Source organism: Ambystoma mexicanum, chromosome 9, assembly GCF_040938575.1.
Source record: "Ambystoma mexicanum isolate Mex_15411 chromosome 9, UKY_AmexF1_1, whole genome shotgun sequence".
NCBI lineage: Eukaryota > Metazoa > Chordata > Amphibia > Caudata > Ambystomatidae > Ambystoma > Ambystoma mexicanum.
The window spans coordinates 437,790,830-437,816,090 of record NC_090931.1 but is presented as its reverse complement, the minus strand read 5'-3'; the positions used below and the strand labels follow the sequence as shown (position 1 = coordinate 437,816,090).

The window sequence follows — 25,261 nt, the reverse complement described above, 5'->3', positions numbered from 1 at the left end:
AGTGTGACATCTATAGAGAATAACATACACCTAATAAAGTGCATGATCAGCAGCTATGTGCCTTCCTATTGGGCCACGCCATGAATAGGGGCGCTGGTGGCTATAAGAAAACTGGCAGCATGGACAGATTCACCCCAAAAAAAAAAACTGGCGTGAAGGGGTGCTTCAACATCAGGGACCCACTAACTTGGAATCTCAGCCAGTACCCAAGCCCTCAGAAATGCAGCGAATGCTGAAACAGGTGCTGATATTCAGATCACAGATGGTTGTTTCGCAATATTGGTAAATAGTAATGCATTAAACTAAAATGATGGAAGAAATCAATGTTGCAGTAAGGTGCCAAGAGTAGCGACGTTTAGCCCATATGCGATTGCAAACTTGTTCTTTTGGGGGGAGGGATTGGAAGGGGGTGGGGTTAGCGGAAGGTATAATTGTATAACAACACTGCAAGTTGTGGGAGGACCGGGAGTGTGGAGGTGGGTTACAAGGTGAATTGTTTGGGTTTACAGTTTGAAAAAGCTTGGCGGCACATGCTTTCTGGAGCAGTATGCAGACTTAATCACACACACGTGCTGCATCTGATTTTTATATGCAGGGGGGACACAACGGAATGCACCATCTTAAGTTGTTGAGCTAGAAAGTTAGGAGACTGGTTAATTGTATAATGACCAGGAAGATTGTCGAGCAGACTAATCGTCTAGGTGTTAGAACACTTTTCCTTCAGGAAACACACCTCGTTGAACAGGTTGCCTAAAAGGTATCTCCGAACTGGGGTGGGCATCGATATTTCTCCTTGTATTCCACTAAGGCGTTTTGATATTAATACATGAAGCTTTACACTTTACTTGTCTGTTGGCCATTGTAGAGAAAGGCAGTATGTTCTAGTACATGGTTACTTGTGTAGGAAGGGGGACGTTCTACTTGATAGTTATGGCCCCAACAATGACGAAACAGAAAGGGGGATTGGACTAGTAGACAAAAGGATGGCGGGATACACAGAAAGTTTTTAATAGCTTGGTTTATGTTTCCAAGGCTTTCATTTTATTCAAAAACAAACCAAAAATAATTATTAAACACAATTTCAATAAAACATTGTGGCTCATTCATTTTCAATGCACTTAGTCTTCGTATTTTTCTGACAATGTGGGTGAGAGGTCGAAACGAGGCTGAGAGATTTTCAAGATCACTACACACAGGAGCACACATCTGCAACATTGGCTGAGCCAAAACTCCAACTGGATGTCTTCTGTGACTTGGCACAAAGGGAGATTAGATTTGTGTACAGGTTGGTAATGACGCAAAGTATGGGAGAGCTAAAAGGCATGGGCGGTTTCTAGCACCTCTGATAAGATGGGAAACGGGCAGGACCCCGATTAAGTACACTGATGATGGTACTGGCGAACGGGTATATACGGACAGGGACATTAATGCAGTTTTTCATGCTTTCTTCAAGATGTTATACCACCCTAAAGTGGATGCCTCTGAGGCTGAAATAAAAGGGTGCCTAGAGAAAATTCCAGTGTTGCTGTTGCCACTGACAGAGGAAGAGATCAGAGGCGATTATGGGACAATTATGGGACTACCTAATGGTAAGGCGCCCGGGACAGATGGATTAGTGGTGGAATTTTGTAAGGAGTGCCATAACATGTTGACCCTGTACTTCAAATGTGGGAAGAGGCTCTGGAAAATGTACATCTCCCAGAGTCTGAATGAGATGCCATAACCTCATTATTAAAACCAGGCAAGACACCCAATGACTGTGCCTCGTACCGTCCGCTCTTTGTAATAAACACAGACAGCAAAATATTTGCAAAGAGGATAGCTAACAGGCTGCTACCACTGATGCCTGTCTTAATTCATCAAGATCAATCTGGATTTATTCCCAGGAGAGCCACAGCTCTAAACTTGAGAAGATTATAAAATGTGATGTTGCTAGTCTCCCCTGACTCTTGTGCAGTTGTAATGTCCCTGGATTTCCAAAAAGCATTTGATACGGTACACTGGCCATTTCTGTTCCAAATACTGGAGAATAACAGGTTTGGATTTCAATCTTGGGTGAACTTTTATATGCAGCACCAATAGCCGGGGTAACATAAATGGGATTATGTCTGAGTTCATTAGATTGGATGGAGGTACGAGGCCCACTCTTGTTTACTCTTGTAATCAAACCTTTAGTGGATCTAGTGGGACAGCGGCATGGTAGATGTGGTTTATGGCTAGGTGGACCTCCAACACTAATATCCTTAAATATGGATGATATATTATTGTATATCTGGGACACTTTGGACAATGGGGCTATAGTGCTAAAAATGGTAAAAGAATTTTGGGAGGGGTCTCAGAATTACATCTAAACGGAGAAGTCGGAAGTGTTCTCCCTAACGGAAGCCTCCCTGGAACCAGCAGTAACACATGGGCTAAACATTGTGGGGATATCATTGAAGTACCTGGGCATAGCGATAAGTAAGTCACAGGCTGAGACGGTAGCATTGAATTATACATCATGCATATCCCAACTGAAAACCCAGTTGGTTAACTGGTGGAAAATATTGTTGTCACAAATGGGTCGGCTTTCACTGATCAAAATGATAGTGCTCATAAAATTACTATATCTTTTCAATAATATACCAGTATGGCCAGGTAGAACAGTGTTTCAAGAACTACAGACGCTGTGTACATTATTTATCTGAGGTAACTGAGGGATCCCCATCAGGTGGATACCGTTGACTCGACCATAGGAAGAAGGTGGGTTAAGATCACCACACTTTGAATTGTACTATCTAGCCATGTATGGCTATACGCAGCATATTGGCAAGAATTAGACTATGACCCCCCCCCCCGCACCGCATGTAGGCCTAGAAATGAGAGCAACAGCTGTAATCCCTTTACAAACTATATATAAGGGTCAGATACGGAGCGTAGTGTCGATTGGACCCTGTGAAAGTCAAAATGAAAGCGTGGGCCAGGCATTGTAAAATGTTTAATGGCCCCATATGACATAACCTGGCACCAACTCTAGACCTCTTGATTGAAAGAAGCAGGAGGTCGGTTGGTATCGCCGTAATTGGATGTAATGGGGTGTAATGTATGATCGTGGGATCATTAGCTTGGAAGATTTCAGGGAATATGTAGGTGATACTCCGTTGCAGATTATGTACTATTGGAGAATGAGATCTGCTTTTAAAGGCCATGTTTCCCGAATGAGCCGCAAATCAATCTTGGGGAGATTATATATATATATATATATATATATATATATATATATATATATATATTTCTGATGCTTGTTAATCTGCTTAGAATCACATGCTGTGCATAGGTCCGACATCCAGTGGTCACTGCGGAGTATTGCATTTTGTTTTTCGTAGTCGAAAAGGGACGTCGACAAGGCGTGTCTGAAATACTATCCCTATAGTGACGTATGTTGTACCCACAATCCCTCACGCATCGAGGTCCCTCAGATTGTTTTTTCCGCCCAGCTACTGGTCGCCTTTACGCAGAGCTCCTCGAGAGACATTGCAGATTCCATCTCCTCGACCTTTGGTCGTTTTTTCCTGTTTAAAGATTTAATATATCGATCCCTCCCTCAACGCAGTTGTGAAGCTGTCTCCGCCGAGCAAGATCTTCGACGGAGGGGACGAGCGGAGGAGATCCTTCGGCGTTGCCGAACACGTGGCCTGGCCTCGCAGGCCAAATACAGTAGGGAGAGTGGGGTTGTGGGACATCTCCGATTCTTTTTCTGAGAATGCCTTTCCTTTTCCCCTTCCTTTCCCTTGGGGTAGTTATCACGGTTTATTGCCTCAGCTATGGAGAGGACACCCTTTAGGTTTTGCCCACTTTGTAAGGGCAAGTTTACTTGGAAGGACAAGCATTCACGGTGTAACCGCTGCTTGCCCCTCGATCACGTAGAGGAGGGTTGCTCGGCTTGTCGGCTTCTAAAGCCAAAGACTCTAAAAGACCGTAGGGTCAAGAGGTGGGCGGCCTACGCTATGTCGAAGGCCGGGTCTTCACCCGCTGCTGCTACCACTGACAGTGACGAGGAACGTGATAACACGACCTCCGCTACGGAAGTCGTAGACCCCTCTGAAGAGCGCTTGCGCTCTTCGTCGTCTGTCCCCGGCCCCGACGGGCTCGGCTCACGCCCTGCTTATGGGGATGAACACCCCGGCGACACTGACCCACACGATACAACACATAAACACACAACCCATAGCTCTTCTTCGTCAAAGACGAAGAAAGCATCAGCGCCCAAGGAGACGCAGGTTACACCGGCGGCCTCCTTGGACCGTTCGGGTTCGAAGCCCCTCTCACAACCGCAGCCGCGACCAGCGACTGGGCTTTCGGCAAATAAGGGCGCCGCCCCCAAACCATCGGCCGGCGCGCACCAGCAGAGAGCGCACGCCACCGGAGAACGTTCGACGCCCGTAACGTCGAAACCACAGCCATCCGCTGACAAACGAGTCACAGAGAGCTTGGCGAGGATCGTTGTGGCCGACGCCCAGAAGCGTACGCCGAAAGACACGTCGAGCGCTACGCAAACCTCTTCGGGAAGGCGGTGGATGAGGCTCTGGAAATGGCTAAAAAAGAGTTCGATACTATCAAAACACTTGACCAGATCTCTAAGCCCACTACCAGACGCGGCTATGGCAACAAACGCTTTTTTCGTGGCCAACGCCAACAGCAGAATCAGCAGCAACAGTACCCTGCCACCAGTTACCAGACCAATAGTGGGCAGTACAGCCAAAGAGGGCAGTGCAGGGGCAAAGGGAGAGGGCGGGGGTCCACCCCCAGAGGCTCCCAAGCCCCCAACAACACCAAGTGACGCGAAGATTCGCGTCCCCTCCCATGCAACACCGGTCGGGGGCCGGATAAAATCCTTTCTTCCAGCATGGGAGGGAATAACGTCAGACCGCTGGGTACTTTCCACCGTAGCCCACGGATACTGCATCGAATTCAACAGTTCCCCAACATACAGACCCCCGAGGGGACGACGCATGACACCGGAACACCTTGCCATCCTTCTCCAAGAAGTACAACAACTGCTGGAAAAAGGAGCCATAGAGGTCGTACCTCTATCTCAGGTAACGGAAGGTATTTATTCAGTGTACTTCCTTGTACCCAAAAAGGATCTAACCATGCGCCCTGTATTAGATCTGCGCCCAGCGAACAAGTTTATCAAACCCCAGAAGTTTCGTATGGTGACCTTACAGGAAGTGATCCCACTGCTATCACAGAGAGATTACATGACAACATTGGACATGAAAGATGCATACTTTCATATTTTAATGTTGCCAGCGCACAGAAGATACCTCAGGTTTATGATAGAGGGCAAACGCTATCAGTTCAGAGTGCTACCCTTCGGCATAGCATCAGCACCAAGGGTATTCACGAAGGTACTGGCAGTGGCAGCGGCCCACCTGCGCAGGTTGTCCATCCCAGTTTACCCATACCTCGACGACTGGCTCATAACAGGGGATTCTTACGAAACATGCTTCTCCAATACCCAAAAGACTGTAGACCTTTTGTTCCAGTTGGGCTTCTCCATCAACGAAAAGAAGTCCAGCCTAGACCCCAGCCAAATCAAACAATTCGTAGGGGCTCTAATTCAAACAAAGGACGGCCTCGTCTTCCCCTCCAACGAGAGGGTCCAAAACATGCTGTTTCAGATCCCTCAATATGCGACCAGTCGAGAGGTGACGGTACGCAAAGCAATGCGCTTGCTAGGCATGATGGCGTCGTGTATTTATTTGGTACCTCACGCGCGCCTGCGCATGCGCCCTATGCAAGAGTGGCTCAACAGCCAGTGGTGTCAGGCCAGCGGATTATGGGACGATCCAGTGGTGGTCTTGCAGGCCTTGGTTCTCTCGCTACGATGGTGGACAAAGGAAAACCCCTTTGCCACACCCGCGGCGGAAGCCACTCTAACCACAGACACATCCCTAACAGGATGGGGGGATCACCTATCCCATCAGACTGCTCACGGAGTGTGGACTCCGAACGTAGCATCCAAACACATAAATCTACTGGAGCTACTAGCTGTGTTCAAGGCGCTAAAAGCCTTCCATGAACACCTACAAGGCAAAACTGTGTCGGTCCTTACAGACAGCACCACAGCCATGTACTACATCAACAAGCAGGGGGGCACCCACTCTCCAGGACTGTCCAAACTGGCCCAAAATATATGGAAGTGGGCTCTCAAACAAAACATGTTCCTACTGTCAGAACATGTACCAGGGGAACTCAATCTGCTGGCAGACAAACTCAGCAGAGATTTCCCCCTGCCCGAAGAGTACGAATGGCGACTGCACGAAGACATCGTCTTCGATGTCTTCACACAATGGGGATTCCCAGAAATAGACCTATTCGCAACCCTGGAGAACTCACAATGCCCAAGTTACGCCTCCAGGTACCCCCAGAACCAATCCAAGGGGAACGGTCTGTCGATGCAATGGTCAGGGAAATTTGTTTACGCTTTTCCCCCGACTCCCCTTCTCAACAAGGTGGTGCACAAGATGCACCAGGAACAAGTAACCATGATACGGGTGGCCCCAATGTGGGCCCGACAGCCATGGTTCGCTCACTTGATGGAGATGTCCCTATCTCCCCCAGTGAAACTCCCCTGCCCGTACAACATGCTGTCACAAGACAAGGGCAGGACTCTGCATCCATGCCCCCAGAACATGAACTTAGCAGCTTGGCTCCTGAGATCATAGAATTCGGACATCTACTGCTCCCGCAGAGATGTATGGACATTCTCCGAGAAGCCAGGAAACCTAACACTCGCCACTGCTACTCTAGCAAGTGGAAGAGACTTGTCATCTGGTGCAGAGGGAAAAGCATCAACCCAATTGACTGCTCTCCCACACATATTGTTCTATACCTGACCCACTTATTGGATTCAGGTCTAGTGTTCAATTCCATTAAAGTCCACCTAGCGGCACTTTCTGCATACACCACTTCCCAACTCAAGGTGTCGTGGTGGAAGATCCCTGTTATAAAGGCCTTCATGGAGGGAATAAAAAGAATACACCCCCCGATAGCTGACCCAGCTCCCGGATGGGACCTTAACGTGGTACTTACCAGACTCATGGGCTCACCTTTTGAACCCATGCACAAAGCATCTCTTAAAGACCTCACTCTTAAGACTGCTTTTTTAATAACTATCACCTCCATCAGGAGGGTAAGTGAACTACAGGCTCTTTCTGTTCTAGACCCCTTTGTTACAGTTCACAGAGATAAGGTGGTTCTACGCACGCACCCAAGGTTTGCTCCGAAGTTCATATCGAAATTCCACGTAAACCAGTCTATAGAACTGCCAACGTTCTTTCAAAATCCCTCCAATTTAGGAGAAAAAACTCTACACACACTGGATGTGCGCACAGCGGTCATGTTCTACATGGAAAGAACCAGACCACTGAGGAAGACTAATCAGTTCTTCGTCTCGGTGGCAGCAGGAAGAGAAGGGGATGCAGTTTCAAAGTCCACTATTTCTAGATGGATTGTTCAATGCATCACTCTCTGCTATACTCTTGCTAAGAGAGAACTGCCCTTTAAGCCTAGAGCACACACTACTCGAGGCACGGGGGCGTCCATAGCATTCATTGCAAATGTTCCCCTTGAGTCCATCTGCAAAGCGGCTACCTGGAGTTCTGTGCACACCTTTACAAAACACTACTGTCTAGATGCACACTCGATCTGACTCCCAGGTGGGTCAGGCAGTATTAAGACATCTTTTCTCTACTGTTCCTTCTCATAACCCACCGCCAACTCCGGGTACTGCTCGCTAGTCTATGCACAGCATGTGATTCTAAGCAGATTAACAAGCATCAGAATACAATGCATTACTTACCGTAAAAGCATTTCTGATGATTGTATCTGCTTAGATTCACATGCGCCCACCCTTCCTCCCCGCTCGGATGGAAGGAACATAGACTTCCTTTTATATCTCTCTTTTCTGTACTCCCTCACGTCTAGAAGGCTCCCTCAGGGCAGAAAAATACAAACAGAGGGACCTCGACGCGTGAGGGATTGTGGGTACAACACACGTCACTATAGGGATAGTATTTCAGACCCGCCTTGTCGACGTCCCTTTTCGACTACGAAAAACAAAATGCAATACTCCGCAGTGACCACTGGATGTCGGACCTATGCACAGCATGTGAATCTAAGCAGATACAATCATCAGAAATGCTTTTACGGTAAGTAATGCATTGTCATATATATATAGTAAGCAGGTCGAGCCCATAGGCGTCCTGCCTCTGTTTGTTTTGCTGTTTCCCCAGCCGTTTGTCCTGCACATTTCGTGCAGTTTTTTTTTCATTAAATGACTTCCTATTATCCCGTGTGAACTGCGTTTCTTTTCCTTCCCTTCTGGGATTGCAGGATTTCACTGGGTCCACGGAGAGTGCGGTCCTTCCCCTCTCCTCTGTTTTCTTCAATATATATATATATATATATATATATATATATATATATATATATATATATATATATATATATATTCTATAGCTGGCGATAAAGCTAAAAGCATCTCGGTGCTGTACCCACGTCTGTTGGGTGAGGTTGCTACAAAGGCTCTGATAGTAAGGCGAAGTGCAAACAGTATTTTCACACACTGTTTTCAGAGAAGAAATGGCTAGAATCTGCAGCTTAACTAAAACAAATCTTACAATGATCTTACAATTCTAAGTTTCGCATAATTCACTTTCATTGAAAACAGATTACATTACACCCCTGCCAAGATATGCCTATTTGGTCAGAATTGTACAGATAAATGCTCCAGATGTGCCAAGGATGGGGCAGACTTGTTAAATATGTTTTACACCTGCCCGTCACTGTCTGTGTATTGGAAGGGAGTGTGTACCGTCCTATGTGAAGTGATTGGACAACAGGCGCCTCTATTCCCAAAGTTGTGCATTTTGGGTTTCGCTGGGTGTCACTGGGAGAAAGGCGAAGAGAAGTGCAGATTCCTAAATCTTGGTCTGTTACTGGGTAGACAACGTATACTGATGAGATGGGACAAGTATCGGCCACTGTCTGTTGATGAATGGTTTCGGGATGTAACTTGGGCTAACAACACAGAAGAGATCTATGAAACATTAGTGCATTTTAGCAGCAGACCCAAATACATCTGGCTGAACTTTGGTCAATACCTCTGTGACCGTAGTGGGAACGATACAGAATCAGACGGGGACTGTGTGATGGCCATGTCACCCTCAAGTATGTAAACGGGGTTATGCCATAACCGTTAAAGTGTCTGTAATGTGTGATTTTACTGTGCAGTTGAATTTGTATGGTCCCCATGTAAACGTAAATAAACAAAATTATGTATTTCTTCACAGTTGCCAAGAGCGCTCTCGGTACGCCGAAATCATACAGTGTCAACCAGAGGACATCTGTTTAAGTTATCGAGCACAGGTTGAGTTCCAGATTAATCAACTTTCCCTGACCCATATTTAGTGCATATCATATATAAATTCAAGCTCTGCAATTCGGTCCAGGGATTCATAAATGGCTACAATAGGACCTGAGCTTGCAAATAAATCAACAGCCACTAACTAGCCCCCCACCCCTTTTTATAGTGTCCTGGATAGTAAATAGACCAAAGATCAATGACCTTGGCTTGATCTTGTACAATGAGATATCTAGGGAGCATGTTCCAACCTGGCCAAGTACTCTCGTTTGCATGCTCAATCCAAAAGTAAACAGTCACCATTTGATGAATGAAAAAATAAGAATGGCTAGAATAAAGTTCATGTAGGATTTTGTATTTATGTATTGCTGTTTGGTTAATAACCTTGAGCAAACATGCAAAGTTTGAAACAAAATCATGTGCACACCAATACAAGACATTTTAATCTCTATTTAGCACGCTTTGATCTTCTCCCAAAGTCTATCTAATCTTCTGAAGTGCTGACCCTGCAACCCCACCTTCAAGATTCTACATCCAATTCCTCCCAACATTCTACACATTGCAAAAGACAACCAAGTGATGGATGTCCCTTAATTCAATATTGTCTCAAATACAAGGCAAAGTGCTTCATTACCTTCCCATGTATAATAACTTTTGTAAATGCACATGGCTTCCTGTGTGTGCGCCGTTCTGTGAACCAGTATCATTTGCAGCATTCAGTCCTCTTGTCCACATACCATGGCATTCGTTTTTCCAAAGTCTTATGTCCTTTTTGGCTTATCTGCATGATTTCTATCGAGCTCTTATTCAATATCAGTTGTGCCTACTAAGTAGCACTCTCTGTGAATGTAGGTGCAATCATTTGACAACCTTTCACTGACCATAGCATCAAGCCCTTTCTTGATCCCTATGGCAGAGGGCTGGCAAGTTGATGAGCTTTTCAATTGCCCGTCCCTTGACGCCGGCACAGTTTCTTTTCTTCATATGCTGTTGCCTAGAAAGCCCAATTCTCCTTCTCGCTACCTCCGCTGCTGCTTCCCCTTCAACTGGTTCACTCACCTACTATCTTTGGAACCATACATACCTAGTACTCCAGAGGTGCCTATTTTTTTCATTCAATGTTACAGTGTAAAGTGTTCCTGAGCTCAGTTTTGCCAACATAATTGTCTTGGAATTCTCAAAATGCAATCTGTGGCCAGAGATTCAGAGTTTCATGTCCTTTCTGCTGTTCATTATGCCTTGGCCACATTACACTAACATAACATGCAACGTTGCTATATTGTTACCAAAAAGTGGCTAAATTCCTGTTTCCTTGGTTTCCAAAATGTTTGACATTTTTTGTAAAAAAAAAAAATAATAATAATAATAATTCTGAACATTGAATAGTGTGGCTCGTTCTGAATCTGGTTTTAGCAGTACCCAGTGATTTCAATCCTGGAAATAAACAACGAGGGGGAAACGATATTTTTTTTAAGCCACTACCCAACACTTTCCCTAATATTCCAGGACTGCAGTTTGTTTATAAATTGCACCAGTCCTGAAATATGTCGGCAAGGGTGTTAGTGAGTTAAAAAAATAAATCGCTTACCCCTCAATGTTTATTACCAGGATTAAATCACATATTTTTAGCAAACATGTTAAACAAATTTTTATAGGGAATAATTGTGTATAATGACTCAACAGCCAAGGTTACTAACGTTATCTTTCTTAGTTGAAACTAAACACTTTGCTTCGAACCTCAGTTATTAATCTAAGCTATATTTTCATAAAGCAAGCTACTTTATTGACAAAAGGCTACTTAAACAAATGAACATATTTTGCAGTGATGCCAAGATGGAAGTAGCTTCTATTAAAAACAAAAAAAAAACGGCTTTCTACATAGACTTGCCTGTGCACATGTTGTGTGTCATTGATACAATATATCATGATTGGTTTGTTGAGGGACTAATCCAACATTTAGTGACTCCCTTTTTTTGCATCGGTGGGTAAACAAATGTTCTTTTTACATAATTGTTCTGCGTGCTAACCAGACAGTTTGCGTTACCAGTTCTTTGTTGGTGTTTTTGAAAAAAGTGTTAGAATTTTAGTTAAGACAAAACGTCTCTTGTTTATGATCTATAATTTGTGACATTTGTTTGAGTACATTAGAGTTTATTTATTTAGTATAGAAATGGTAAAAAAGTGGTTGGCAGATTTAATTTCAGAGATTAGTTGGGGCCACCTCAGTATGTTTGAGGTCCTCTCCTGTTATCCTTTCAGGCAGACATTTGAAAGCGTTTGTGGAGATCGTTTATGCTGCATTGTTATTGAGCTCTTTCATTCGTGGCCTTATTCTGATCATCAGAAGACACTTATTTTTCTTCTGACCCTTTAGTCTTAACTGATTCAATACTCATTCATTTTAATTGGATCTTTTCATTTGTTGCACACTCATATGCTTGATTACTCGCTTGTATGGCAATGATACATCCGTCTCCTAGCATACATTTGTTGTGCATGTCTGTTCTTGCCAATTTTTATTTTTTATTTTGTTCAAGGTTCAATCTATCCCTAGGAAGCTTCTTGATAGTCAACATATGACTGCTAGTTTATTTCAGAAGTGCTCGTCTGAAAAGCAAGTCGTGTGTTAGGTGTGGTTGTTAGTATACAGTTTACTTGCCACTCTACCTCTTGTATGTGGTCTCCTCACTTTCTTGGATTGCATTCCAATTTGGTATGTAAATTTTGCAAAATGCACCTTTGGCAGGTACAGCCAACTTTAGAAAGAGATGTGTCAAACACATTTTTCAGCACTTGTCTGATGCAGCAGTACTTTGATTGTGCCACCAAGTCTTCATGGTAGTTTATACCGTCAAATGAATCTCTATTATGAATTGCAAATTTACAAGAGGCTGTACGTATTGCTACAATACACCTTGTCCTGAATTAGCAATGCAGAAAGAGCAGTAATAGTACCCGAATAATCTAAGTGGCAGTGCCACTAGAAGGTGCCAATTGGACTACAAAGTTTGCACTTGTGACTAACCATGGGCAATTGGTAATTCACTCTTGGCTAGTAAGAAATGCTGTGAATGTAGAGAACTGGCATTCGCAAATTAGGACACGTGACTTTATTTGCCTGGCTCGTAGCTTACAACATGGATTTAGCACCCTGGTGCCAAAAAGTTTGATGGATAAATACTGTTTTGTTTTTCACATTTATTTTATATATGGACATAGTTAGCACAGCATTGCCTGTTTCTATCAAACCCACAAAGCACATAATTTAACAGATTCAATTCTAGGCAGTTATCAAATTGCCTTTTACATGCTTTTTAGATCCTGGTTTGTTTACATTATGCCCTATTGGCACATAAGAATTGTTTCAAGTGTATGCACTTAGCACATCATTGCTAGTTTGTTATGCCCACATGGCACGTCATTTCTAGACCTACTCCAATTGCAGAAAAAAGGCCTGATGAAAATGTGTTCATGCAAACCTATCATTGACTGGCCTCCTGCTGAATTTCGCTTCTACTGACTTTGCTGCAAGAACTGAAGCCAATGCATGGTTCTCTAGGGACTTGATGGGATTAAGGCTTCAACTAGTGATGGATGCTGCATTAATCACCTTGGTGGTGCAGCTGACCAACCAGCTGGCCCGGAACGCAGGCTGTGTATTAAGGCGATATGCCCCAAGGTGGCGACTCGCTGCCCAAGTTAAGGGCCCGAGCGAAGCGATTTAGTAGGGAACAGTTCGTAGTCCGAGTTGCCTCCTCTTAGTCTGAATGAAAGTTAAGACTTCCTAGACTTTATACTGTATATGTATCTATTTTCATTTCTTAAGCGCTTATGTCTAGCGCTGTGCAATGAAAATAAACGGTGCAACAAACTGGGAAATGATAAAACGAAATTTAGCAAGTTACATTTGGGCTGTAGATAAGATTAGATGAGTCTTCAAATGAGCATGCAACAGAAGGAGAGAAGGTAGTGAATGAATGGAAACAAGACTGCGCACATGGTGTTCTAGGTACAGAGTGTAGAACATGAGACTGCAGAACAAAGACTGAGAATGGAAATAGAAAGATATCAGTGCGGAAAGATAAGGTGGTGCAAGGCTGTGAAGACGTTTTAATATAAGACAAAATGGAAAAACGAATTTTGACTCTAAAAGTAAGCAAGGCCAACGAATGGAGAGCAGCAGAGAAAGAGCGAAGAGAAGAGGACCAAGGCAGAAGGCAGGGAGCCACAGGAGGAGGGAGGAGCAATAACATAGGCGAAAGAATGCAAGAGTAGAAAGAATTTTGGCAGCAGATCTAGAAAGAACAGATCTGATTTTTGCGAACAAAAAAGAGCTGATGGCGAGAAATATTAGCGATGTGAGAAGAAAAGGTTTGAGAGGAATCAAAGATCATGCCAAGATTGTTGTGGACTGGCAGAGGGTGCAGTGAGGAAATAAGTAGATGACGAACAAGATAAAGGAAAGAAGAGAACTTCAGTCTTGGCAGGGTTCAGATGTAAATGCATAGTGTAAATCCATCGTGGAACGTGGAGTACACCAGTAGAGGGAGAGGAGTGAGGGTTGCCAGAAAAGTCAGAGAAAGATCTGTGAGTCATCAGCTAAAAAATGGTAAGAGAACCCAGATTTAGCAATGACGGCAGAAAGAGGGAAGTTTAAAGAGCAAAGTCTAGGCCTGAGCCCTGGGGAACCCCCGAAATGTAGAGGGTGCACAGAGAAAGAAGTGCCTGCCCAAGATGCTGGAAATGAACGGTTAGATAGATGAGGTAAAAACAAGATAAAACACTACAAGAGAAACCCATGGACGAAAGTGTGGATAGTAAAGGAGGATTATCGAAGTACAAGAATAGTAGATTGTTTAAAGTGACGGCCAGAAAGTAGAGCGGTAGTGACAAAATGTAAAGCTGTCTCTGTAGACGGCATCGGGCGAAATCCAAATTGATTGCGAAGAAGCATGGACATTTGAGTAGACCATGCATTTGACAGTTTTGGGAGAGAAAAGGAAGAAGGGAAATGGAGCAGTAGCTGGAAGGGAGAGATGGGTCAGGGGAGGGTTTTTTCAACATGAGAATAATAGTGACCTTCTCAAAGGCAGATGGAAAAGTGGCAGTACAAAAAGAATTGCAGTGCCGTAAAATACAGAATGAGGGAAGGATAGACTTGAGGTATGAGAGCAAACTGTGCTGTGCACCACATCTTCAGTGCTTTGGGGTTCGGTTGTTGGCAGTCTATTTCTTCACCATCTGTCTTGGGGGAGTTTGTATCGGGTGTAAGAAAGGGTTTGTTACAGGGGATTGTCTGGCTGCTGTCATAGTCAGCCTCTCCCTCCCCCAGCAAGAGAGTTGCGTGGGCAAGTTCATGGAATTAATAATCTTCTCCACTTGGGTCCAGGTACCTAGCCCACAGCATGGCTTGCCTCTCACCCTCTCCACGAGCAAGAGGCCCTTACTACCAGTGCAAAACCTTTGTAAGTTCCATCAGCCTTTGCTGCCTCCTCTCCTTCAAACTTCTTACTGTTAGACTGTTCTCCCTCCAACCCCTCGTTCCCCTCTTTCCCTCCCCAGCAGCATGCTCTCCCTTGTATTTTTTGTTCTCCAAGCTCCTCCTCACAGCTTCTTTTTCTCCCTTCTCCCTCTGCACCACATGCCAATTTTCCCAACAAGTTGATGCGGTATTAACCACTTTTGACAAAAAAATGTTTAACTCTTTGTTTGCGACTTTTTTAATGCAAAATGCAATGCAGAAGGTAAATTGGGTTAAGGTATAAAGTAGTGCCCCCTCTGCCCACCCCCTCTGCATTTTGCCCCAAAAATATGGTCACATCAGTAAACAAAATAAATTGCACTAGGTACTTTGGTTGTAAGCCCAGATAGAAGCTCTGGGGCTACAACCAAACGGCTAGCTAGCCCCGATTCCCAACAGTCCCGACATTAGCGTATCCCCAGATCTTTTCCAGACCTAGCAACACCCCTAACAGTAATGGATTTGGGCACACAGACCTCTTGTGAAAAGACTTTACCTATCTCATACCACTTGAGTATTCATTAATTCTCCTTTAATGTTTCAGTGCTCGTGCAGGTCAGCAGGCCAGGGAGCATTGAGATAGGCCTGGGCCGTGTAACCAGGGCTTCCACCGGCCCCTACTAGGTCTGCCAAATGACTGCCATAGCTCAGAGCTCAAACACAACACACTGCATCCTAATAGACACGCAATTGTCTGTTGTAAGCTTACAAAATATATCCAGGTTTCTCACTTTCAGTATAGGTCCAATCGACTTAATGTCTATATACTTCCATATTGACAATATCATTGTGCTTTGCTTCTATGTCTTAATACCACCTGTTTAGGCTGCTTTTTTAGGCTGATTTTATTCTGCCTCAACAGACGGGATTATGGCTTTTTTGTGGGGTTTAACCACCCTGTGAGCTGCCTGCCCAACCCCTCTTTTGCCAGGGCTGGTGGCACTTCTTTTCCATCGAGGGGTGTCACTCGTCCCCCTCCTCCCCTCAACATTCCTCAACACCAGTGCCTTAAGTGGCACAGCAAAATGAGTCGGGGCTCATCAAGAGGTGTAGCCTAATGGAGTGGGTAACCTGATAGCTCATTAGGCCACGCCCCTTGATGGGCCCGGCTCAATGGGCTACGGGCACCCCCTTCAGGCAGCCTTTTGTAGAGATCAGCACCCTCTCCCCAGTAGCGGAGAGGGTGCTGATCTCTTCATTTATTTCTAAAGACTTGCCTGGCAGGGGACAGCGCCTCGCCTTTTCAGCCTCAATGGTGGTGGTGCACTCGTCAGCTGGGGAGGAGCAGCGTCACCATTGAGGCTGAAAAGGTGAGGCCGCTGGAAGCAGAAGTCTCTTTTTTCCCGAATTCTGAAGCTCCTGCACATTTGCAGGAGCTTCAGGATTTAGAAAAGAAAAGCCTCTGCTTCAAGCGGCCTCACGTTTCTCTCCATAATGGTGGCACTGGCCCACGGACATCTTACTTGAAGGGATGCCTTGCTGGTACGGCACCACTAGTATGGATGAAAGGCATTTTTTTCTTAAGTCTGAAGCTCTCGCACATGAGTGAGAGCTTTCAGGCTTGTTCTGTAGTGGCCGTGGCTTCCACAAGAGATTAGTGAGCCCCGTCAGGGCCTCGCCTCAAAACTAGATTTTGAAGCCTGCCGGTGCTCGGCCCCGGCTGGCCCCAACCCACTGAAAGCCCTGCTTCACACCCTGTGCCTCCAACCCCACAAACACATGTACACACTTGCCTGCTCCCCACACCAGCAACTTCCCTCTTTCGAGCCTCACTAGTGATCCTCTGACTAAGGTCTTCCAAAGTGCGTTCATCCTCCCAGCGTTTCGGGGCCATACCAGTAGTAGGTGCTATACAAATACCAAATACCATAACAAATATTCAGTGTGAGAGGCTGTGTCCCACTTGAGTTGCAGGAGTGTATGCTGCTGGCAGAATAATTCTAAGTTGTCAGCCTCATCTGTGGCTGAAGTAGCGGTTCGCTATCCAACATATGTCTGCTTTGAAATCTGTAGGTCACGCAGGCCTTCCCTATTCGCACATCACATTCATGCCACCATTACAGTCAGTTATGTGCTCTGCCCCATTGGATCTGTAAAAGGGAAGTGACTCGAGGGGAGGCCGTGGGAGTTAAGAGTTGGTGTGCGGTGCTTGTGCAGATAAGAGCGAGTTGGGGAGGTGAAGGAGAGAAATCATGAAGAGGTGGAGAGGATTGCAGGAAAATGGTGAGTTTATGCTTTGTGATGAAGTCCTCTGCAGGACTCAAGGTACCACCCCAAGCCTTTGGATGATTGGTCTGTGGGTGGTGTGGGAAGGATCCTTAGTCACACCACCTTGGTCCCCATTACATGGCAGCAGAGCAAAAAAACGCGCTGCTGATCCTCGGGCCAGTCTAGGGATTCTATGCTTGCCCGCCCTACTATTCTGTTATGGCAGTCAGACCGAATGCTCTGCCATTACCCAGGTCACTTATGAGATCTTTCAAGCTAACTTAGTATGCCCCCTTCCCAAATGAGTGCTCCCTGAGCAGACACAAACTTATAATAGCAGAAAAGGAAGCTTTTCATTTAAGTGAGTGGGTTTTACTGCACTTGTCAGTAGTAGCAAAGGTCTATCAAAGATTTGAGACACCATCACATAACCTGGATTTTCAAAGCAGCTTTATTGGCAAAAAACACTTATGTTGCGAAATTGGAAGTCGACTGGATTTCCGACATTGGCCTCATGATTGGAAGAAATGTTTTCATTATGCACAATTGAAAAACCGGTGTTAACCATGCAGAAAAAGGAAGCTGCTTTTCAGAAAGTTCGGGAGGGGCTTTTTAATTTTGGAGCTGGATTGAAATTGTTTCTAGAGAAGTTAATAGATAAGTAAATTTTCAATTTCCTGTATATTTATGAATATTTTTATGAATGTATATATATTTGCTGAAATTGATTATATATTTGCATTATAAGTATATGAAGTATGTTTATTTTTTTCTTATTCTCTTCTTCTTTCCTCTTCTTCCTCCTGTCCCTTCTTCTGCCTTTCCTCCTAGAACTTAGGTTTGGTCTTTATTGTGGATTGTTTGATTGGAGGGTAAAGTTTTGGTTCAATTGCTGTTTACTTTAGAAGGTTTAAGTGGAAGTTGAAGTTATTGTATGTTTACTTGCTTGTTGGAAAAATCGAATAAAATGAGTTCCAAAAAAAAAAGTTCACAGGAACTGACACAATGCAGCAAGTTCACACTTCCCAAATGCTGAGAGTTCATCATGAGAAGAAAAGTTTCAGCTGCATTATCTGACCAGAAACTCTCCCTGTGGGGTGGGGGGGGTGTACAAAATTGCTAGTGCCCCATGCTCTCAGTGAACCGAAATTATCCAAAAGCTTATCCAGTGTGTTTGCAGCCCTGAAATTATACTCTGGAAGCCGTGATGATCTCACCAAGGCAGCAACCAGTAGGATCCATGGGAAAAGATGACATTCAGAGATGGTGGACAAGACAATTATAGCCTTGGCCAAGTCCCTTGAGCCCAAATCACAATGCCTAATGCATATGCAATTAGTTACGCATTTTCTTCTTAAAATGACATCTGTATAACCTACAAACTGTGTCCCGCTCTGAATATATTATTTTCTTTTGTCCATTTCTTCAACCTCCATAAAATGAACTTTGCGACAGAAAATGTTCCCACCGTATATTCAGTGCCCCCACAGAATCGTAATGCTGTTTTTAATATATCATGGATTAAATAACTTTCAGACTGGAAGTGGGACATGCAATGTTCCCACTGGTGAATAAAGAAGAACGAGAAATAAAAAAGTGAGCTATCAATTCTGGATAAATTGAAGCTGCAGTTTCAGGTTTATCAACACAGCCCAATGATTCACTCGACTGCTAGCCTACGTAGCCCCAAGTCTAAACCACAGATCTAATAATTTGAGATGAAACCTTTGCATAAGAGGTGGGGTGAAGAGCTCTTTACCTGCTGTCTAACTGATTTAAATATTGAGTACTAAAACTAACCCCACTAGAGCCCCCTTCTAAATTTCTGAAGTGCTACAAATTATTCATGATGTTTTTTAGTTCCCATGAACCTAAGGAATGGGCTGTGTTTTCAAAGAGATGAAATATATGAAGAATTAAATAATTCTAGGTCTTTGTGTGCATGGCACAGCTAAACACATTTATATCTCCATGCCTCCAAAAATAGGAATGCAGTATTTATTGGATCGTCCTACCCATGTCTTAGAAACCAAAAAAACAGGTGACAGTCTCTGAATGTCACGGGAAACTGGAAGAGTTTGATCTGAGGGCTCCAATACATTTCTGATTGCCCATCTCTGCAAAGAATTGGTTGCCTGGGGCTTAAAGTGTTTTCATGAAATTTTAAGAATTAAAAAAAAAATGTTGGCTAGTGCATTAATATTCAAAACTAGTACTTCCAGCCCTGTTCCTTCTAGTCTCGGGAAGATAGCTCGGGGGCACACGCTCACGTTGGAAGCAAGACTATGTTGAGCAACACAGGTTCGACCCCCGGGTCCGTGCTTAGATACCTCTGGGTATTAAGCGCGTTATAAATAACCAATAATAATTACACTGTAAAAAAATACATGGCTTTGCTTTTTTTTTCTTCTTTTTTTTAGGTTAACAGATTAGTCAGGTAAAACGGTGTGCTTAGTAGATAGTTATTGGTGCACTTTGTAAAGCAATTACTTGGCCCAAAAGAATGCCTGTAAATAGTGTTCAGATAAGGGTACCCGTTATGGTCTCATTAAATTATTCGTACTGCACTTTGAAAATTGTTGAATATGTTGGACATGTACAATTATGAAAAACATGTTTTTGAATACATAGTAATAGCAATTATTTATGAATGGAACGGCCAAAACTAATTTCATCTCGATGACTGAAAAAACAATGTTAATCGGATCTTGCTTACTGGTACTCGTTGTAGCAACCTCTGTTGAATGGCACACTGAGTTGACCCTAGAGGGTGCTAAACATGTCACCTAGGTTTCTGGGCATGTGCTGAGGCTGTTGAGTTATCTTGCAAACTTTTCTTTTCCTCCCTATGTCCAACATTTTTTGATGAATTGGGGGTATTCAGTCGCTTCTCCCAGGAGGGATCTTCCTGTGAGACTAGTGAGATTAGCCCGCTATGCAAAATTCCCCTTATGGGTGGTGGTAAACAGCACCGTACAGGGAGAGACTCCCGTCTTGGGAATATGGACTCCTTTTCCGATGAGGAATCCCTTTTCATTATCCTCACCAGTCCAACCTTACCAGTTAACAGACAACCATACTCCTCTTGCGTATGTTATTGTGATGTAATGACAGAAGAACTGTTACTTTGAAGAGTAATAACAAAGGCGTGATAAAGAAAGCCTGTCTGTCAAGCACTGAGATGAAGAAACTTAAAAGGAGCAATGCAGAGCATAACTCCAACACAAAGGAAGGACTATCTTGAGAAGCTAGGGAAAACCCCAGTGTTGTGTAATAAGTGGGAGGAAACCGACAATGTCAGAAAGAGACCCAGGAATTTCAAACCAGCTGGAGATGTGAAACTGGTGACTCTGGGAGAGCGGTGTTTCACCAGGCTCCAGGCAGCGTCGGGGGAATAAGCGCCCGCAGTGTACAAAGTGGGAAGCCAACTAGAGGAAGTCTGTCCCACGGTGGTTTGTCCCAGGAGGGACATCCACGAAGGGGTCAGACACCCCAATCCGAAGGTTCTTTAACCTAAAGCACACCGAAGACGGACTAGGAAGGTCTGACTACAGACTATGAAATCAAAGAGAAGAAAAGAGAATTAGGTTGACATGATTCTTATCACCCCTATGTCCAGAGCCCCCGACCCTCAGGGGAGTGTCCAAGAAGAACCCCCAGAAGGGGCTGTGGTAGGAATAGAGATGGGGAAGAGAATATACATGTCACAGCGCATCAGTCACAGGAGCAGGTGTTCAGCCCCCTGCAGTGGTTGGCTGCTACTCCTTCATCAGCACAGGAGGGTTTACTAATGTCCCAATATTTTGATAGTCCACTGCTCAACCCTTCCAGTAACCCTTGGTGTGTATTAAGACGTACCATACATAACACATCAATACACAATGCATTTAGATATATGCCCATTCTTTAAGTTCATGTTGAAATGCTTATCACAGAACACTCGGTAATGAACAATTAATGCTTCTTACACTCTCATGTAAAAAAGTAAATATTTTAATTGTGAGAAAGAAGTAATAAAGAAACATTGCTATTATTGTCACTGTGCACAACACACATGAAATGCAAAAAGTCATTAATGAAAAAGCTGAAATCATTGTCATTGCCTCTACCTCTAATCAAGACTAAGACTGATAAACATTCTCAAACAAATCAAAGTCGCCTTATAAACAAACTACATGCCTCACCAGGTCCTCCTAGGCGACCTCACAAATCATGCTAGGCATCTGCACCGGCCTCACCAAATCATGATGGGCAATCTCATCGAAGCATCTGCCTCAATCTTCTCAATGTAATATCAGTCAAGGGTCAAATGAAAGCCTCTCATACTACTCTGTAGAGGGTAGGGAGTTCAGAGCTTGGAGAAGACTGGAGCGATCTTCAGGGAAATGCCAAAACATTGGCAAAAATATCATATAGTAATAAATACTTCAAAAATAATAAATGTCCATTGGGAGTAATGGTGCCAGCATGTAGCCAATCCAGAATAGGAGCTGTTCATAGGTGGCGAGTTGATTTGTCTTGGGGGAGAAAAGCTAAATTATCCCCCTTGCAGCTCAATCAAAATCTGTTCAGGTTCTGTGCAAATGTCAACATGCACAGTCCTTTGGGGATTCAAAGTGCCTTAAAACAGCCAATAATCCAACTAGGGGGAATAAGGACAGTTGAGCCCTCACTCCATGCTCCAGCCCTTTGTTTTCTGCCCCCTTGTGCCGAACAGCTGTGTGCTGGGCTTGAAGCATGTCTTATTTTTACTATCTGGGCTCCCACTCTCCCACGCCTACAACCACTAAAGTTATTTACACAGAGGGGAGGGGGAGAGATCTGCTCTGTAGCAGTGGTATCAGTGAACAGCATTGAGTTTGTGTAAAATATCCAAGGTCTGCTTCTTCCTCAAACAACTTGAAGTTGCCCAAACAAGATTTCAGCGAACAGCATTGAACTTTTGTATACTAAAGCAAGGCCAGCTCAGCACATCCATATCTGTCAGTGGCTTAAAGCTGCTCAACCACTTAAATTTAAGAAGGAAAGAGTTCTGTAGTTTTTATGCAGTGCTGTCATTCTTTTGCATTATCTCTTGTTTACTATTTATCTGTAAATTTGGCGCCCATCCCAGAAAAGCCTAGAGAGCAGTAAACGTCTTTGTTTACAGAAAGACTACAGTGTTCCAGCTTCAAGTTCACTGGCGCTCATCAAAGTTTCTCGCACAGGACACGGCTTTAATATAATTCACTTTGCTTCAGCCGTTCTTGCACCTCACATTTTACTAAATATGAACCTGCATTGCATTTTGCATTTTGCATCAGCATAGAGGCTTGGCCTATTGTTCAGAATATGCCGCTTTGAACATGGTAGACCTAGTTGGACACAAAATTGCATGTCAATGTGGTGGTGTGAAAGGAACGAGAAACCCATACCCTTTAATTGCTGATACTGCAAACCGACCCAGAGGTGTGCCCAACGAAGTAGAGTGTGCAGATCGAATAGCCGTCCTAACCGAAAAGAGACTGATGCTGACTCATTGAAGCAGCCCGAATACAACAAAGGTAACTGGGAGAGCGGGAGACCCGGGGTGCAGGACATGTGTGACACATGTGTACAAGTACAGTGAAAATACAAACAATGATTTGAAAGAGCCTACTCTTCTCAGTGAGTGGCAAAATCATAAGAATAGTGAGAATCAATCAGGGACTCGTCCTATTCGTCCAAGTAAAACTAGTCCCAGTGAATGGCCAGATCATAAGAACAAGTCTAATATGGACTCCACCTACTCGTTTCAATGAGGAGCTAAATAAGCAAAGAAAAAACAGTTGTTGTGAGCATATACTTTTTTATCCTAAAGAAGAAATTAGGGTTGAGGCATAACCCATATTGAAAGACTCGGTCAAGAATCAAAAAGCCCAGAGAGGAATTTGAAGGGTGAAGAGAACCAATATAAAAGGGCCTGGAAAAGCCCCCTGAAGGAACTGAAGGACTTATTACGAGAGATAGCAAAAAGCTATCTGAAGGTCCCATATTGTGGAGAACTTTTCTGAAAAGAAATGTAGGAGAAGGGAGTCATTCTCCTGGTCTTTTGTGGTGTAGTAATAGTGGTAGGGTCAGCTAAGGTTAGTTTTGGACAGCGGACAGACTTTTGATTGTGGACGTCACCATTGACGGTGAACACCCTAATTTAGATGTTAGGTAGGGAAACCTTTATGATAGGGAACATTAGGCATTTTTCTTATTTTCCAATAAACCTTTTGAAAATGGCACCTATTAGTCCATCTCCTCTGTAAGGAACGCATAGTGGCAATAGTAAGACAAACACAAGTGACCACTGTTCAAAGGTGTTTATTAAACTTTTTCAAGGGTATGATGAATGCCTATCTGAACCTAAATCTAAGATGGAAGCAAGCTATGACCATCAAATAATAAAGAAGGCAGTCCTGGTGGAGTCTCGTCAACAAAAAAGGAGCTATACTAAAAAAAAAAACTATTGCCAATCCTTACTACTAATTTACAAATAGTGTGGTGTGAAGTTCATGAAAAAGAAGTGTTCACAAAATGAGTAGTCGGGATGATTGGGTCGTTGGCCTCCCTTCCCCACGTTTTCAGCACTGGGCAAGGCGGGTCATCAAGCAAAGAACACACTCTGGCACTGTGGCACGAGGTTACAGTTCAATTTACACAGTTCAGGACCTTCTGTGTCCAAGCCTCTTGACTCCTGCTAAGTCTCTTGACTCAGAGGGTCTGCTGTACAAAAATAAGGAAACGTTCCTTTCTCTCCGTCTGTATTCAAGTTCGGTGTTCACCCTGGATCCCCCTCAGCCGGGCTCAGATCCCTTTCACACCAATGTCCGAGAGTTTTTTCACAGGTGACTCGCGGTTCACCCCAGGTGCCCCTCAGCCAGGCTCAGATCCCTTTCACACCAATGTCCAAGAGTTCTTTCGCAGGTGACTCGTGGTTCACCCCGGATCCCCCTCAGCCGGATTCAAATCCCTTTCTTTTGGTCAATTAGTCGTCCCTCAGCCAGGCTTGGACCAATTGCGATGTACTTTAAAGTATCGAAGACTTTCAAATGTTTACAGTATTTAGCAAGACCCGTTGCATGACCACTTCGATCTCAGCATTCCTTTTTCTCACACTTGGCGTCAGTTGGATACCTAACAGAGACCTTCAAATGTGAAATCCACGTGGCGCCGGACCACTCTGTGTATGGTATCTTGAGTTGGCTCCCAAAGTTCAATCACAACATTCAATTACTTCTTCGGTTCCAATTGTACTTGCGTCGCTCATCGCTAACACCTTACACACACTTCTCTTTATAAAGTTGCCGCTTGCAACCTTGGTTCAAAACACAAGCTGGCTTGGAACCAGTCTCTCCAACTCACTGGCTGTGCTGTCTTTTGCGATGCAGCTTTGTTGTAGAAGCCAAGGACAGTACCATGGCGGCAAGTGCTCCTCCCTGCCTGATTTATCGATGCAGGAGAGCCCCGGCGCTCCTCCGACACACTGTCCCGTTTTGATCAGCCTTTGTTTCCAAGGCTCATGAAAGTAATGGTCTTTAGAGGTCAAGGGTACTTCCCTCCTTGTGACCCTCTCTGGTCTCGCCGTCTTTCTCCTTGTATTAAACTGTCATCTTGGAACTGCTGTCTCCTAGTGTGTTTTGCCTTGCTCAGAGTGTGTTTTCGTGCTCCACCTTTTTATCCATGTGGGGAAGTGTGATGTAAATCAGGTGTGTGTAGAGATCCTTAATCGCCTGAACATGGTGCTGGGACATGTCAGATACACTGCTCTGGTGTTAGTCCTGGTCGCTGACAGACATTTTGTGTCAGGGGGAAAGGGGGGTGCAGAGTTCCTTAGGATCCTACTTGGTAGGATGGGGAAAAGGTGTTATAAGGACTGGATACCGCATTTCACCCTCCGGTGTCCCACTTTCACTCCCTGAAAACCCCCCATCCAGGTGATCCTCTCACACTAGTCCACCCCCAGGAACTGGATCCAAAAGTGATTGCTGTGTCCTGGCCACTTGGATGACAGTTCCCTGGGGACTAGGGGGTGAGACACCTTCAGGTTTCTCACACCTCCTTCAGACCTACCACACTTGCTATACTAATCCAGACTATCCCCTTAGTCTGTATTA

At 44.3% G+C, this 25,261-nt stretch overlaps 1 protein-coding gene across 1 annotated transcript in view; it reads left to right on the top strand.

Moving 5' to 3' along the window:
* The window catches only part of RHBDD2 (rhomboid domain containing 2), a 153,709-nt gene that overhangs the window by 37,048 nt on the left and 91,400 nt on the right, over positions 1-25,261 (top strand). The gene's annotated exons all lie outside the window — the stretch shown is intronic.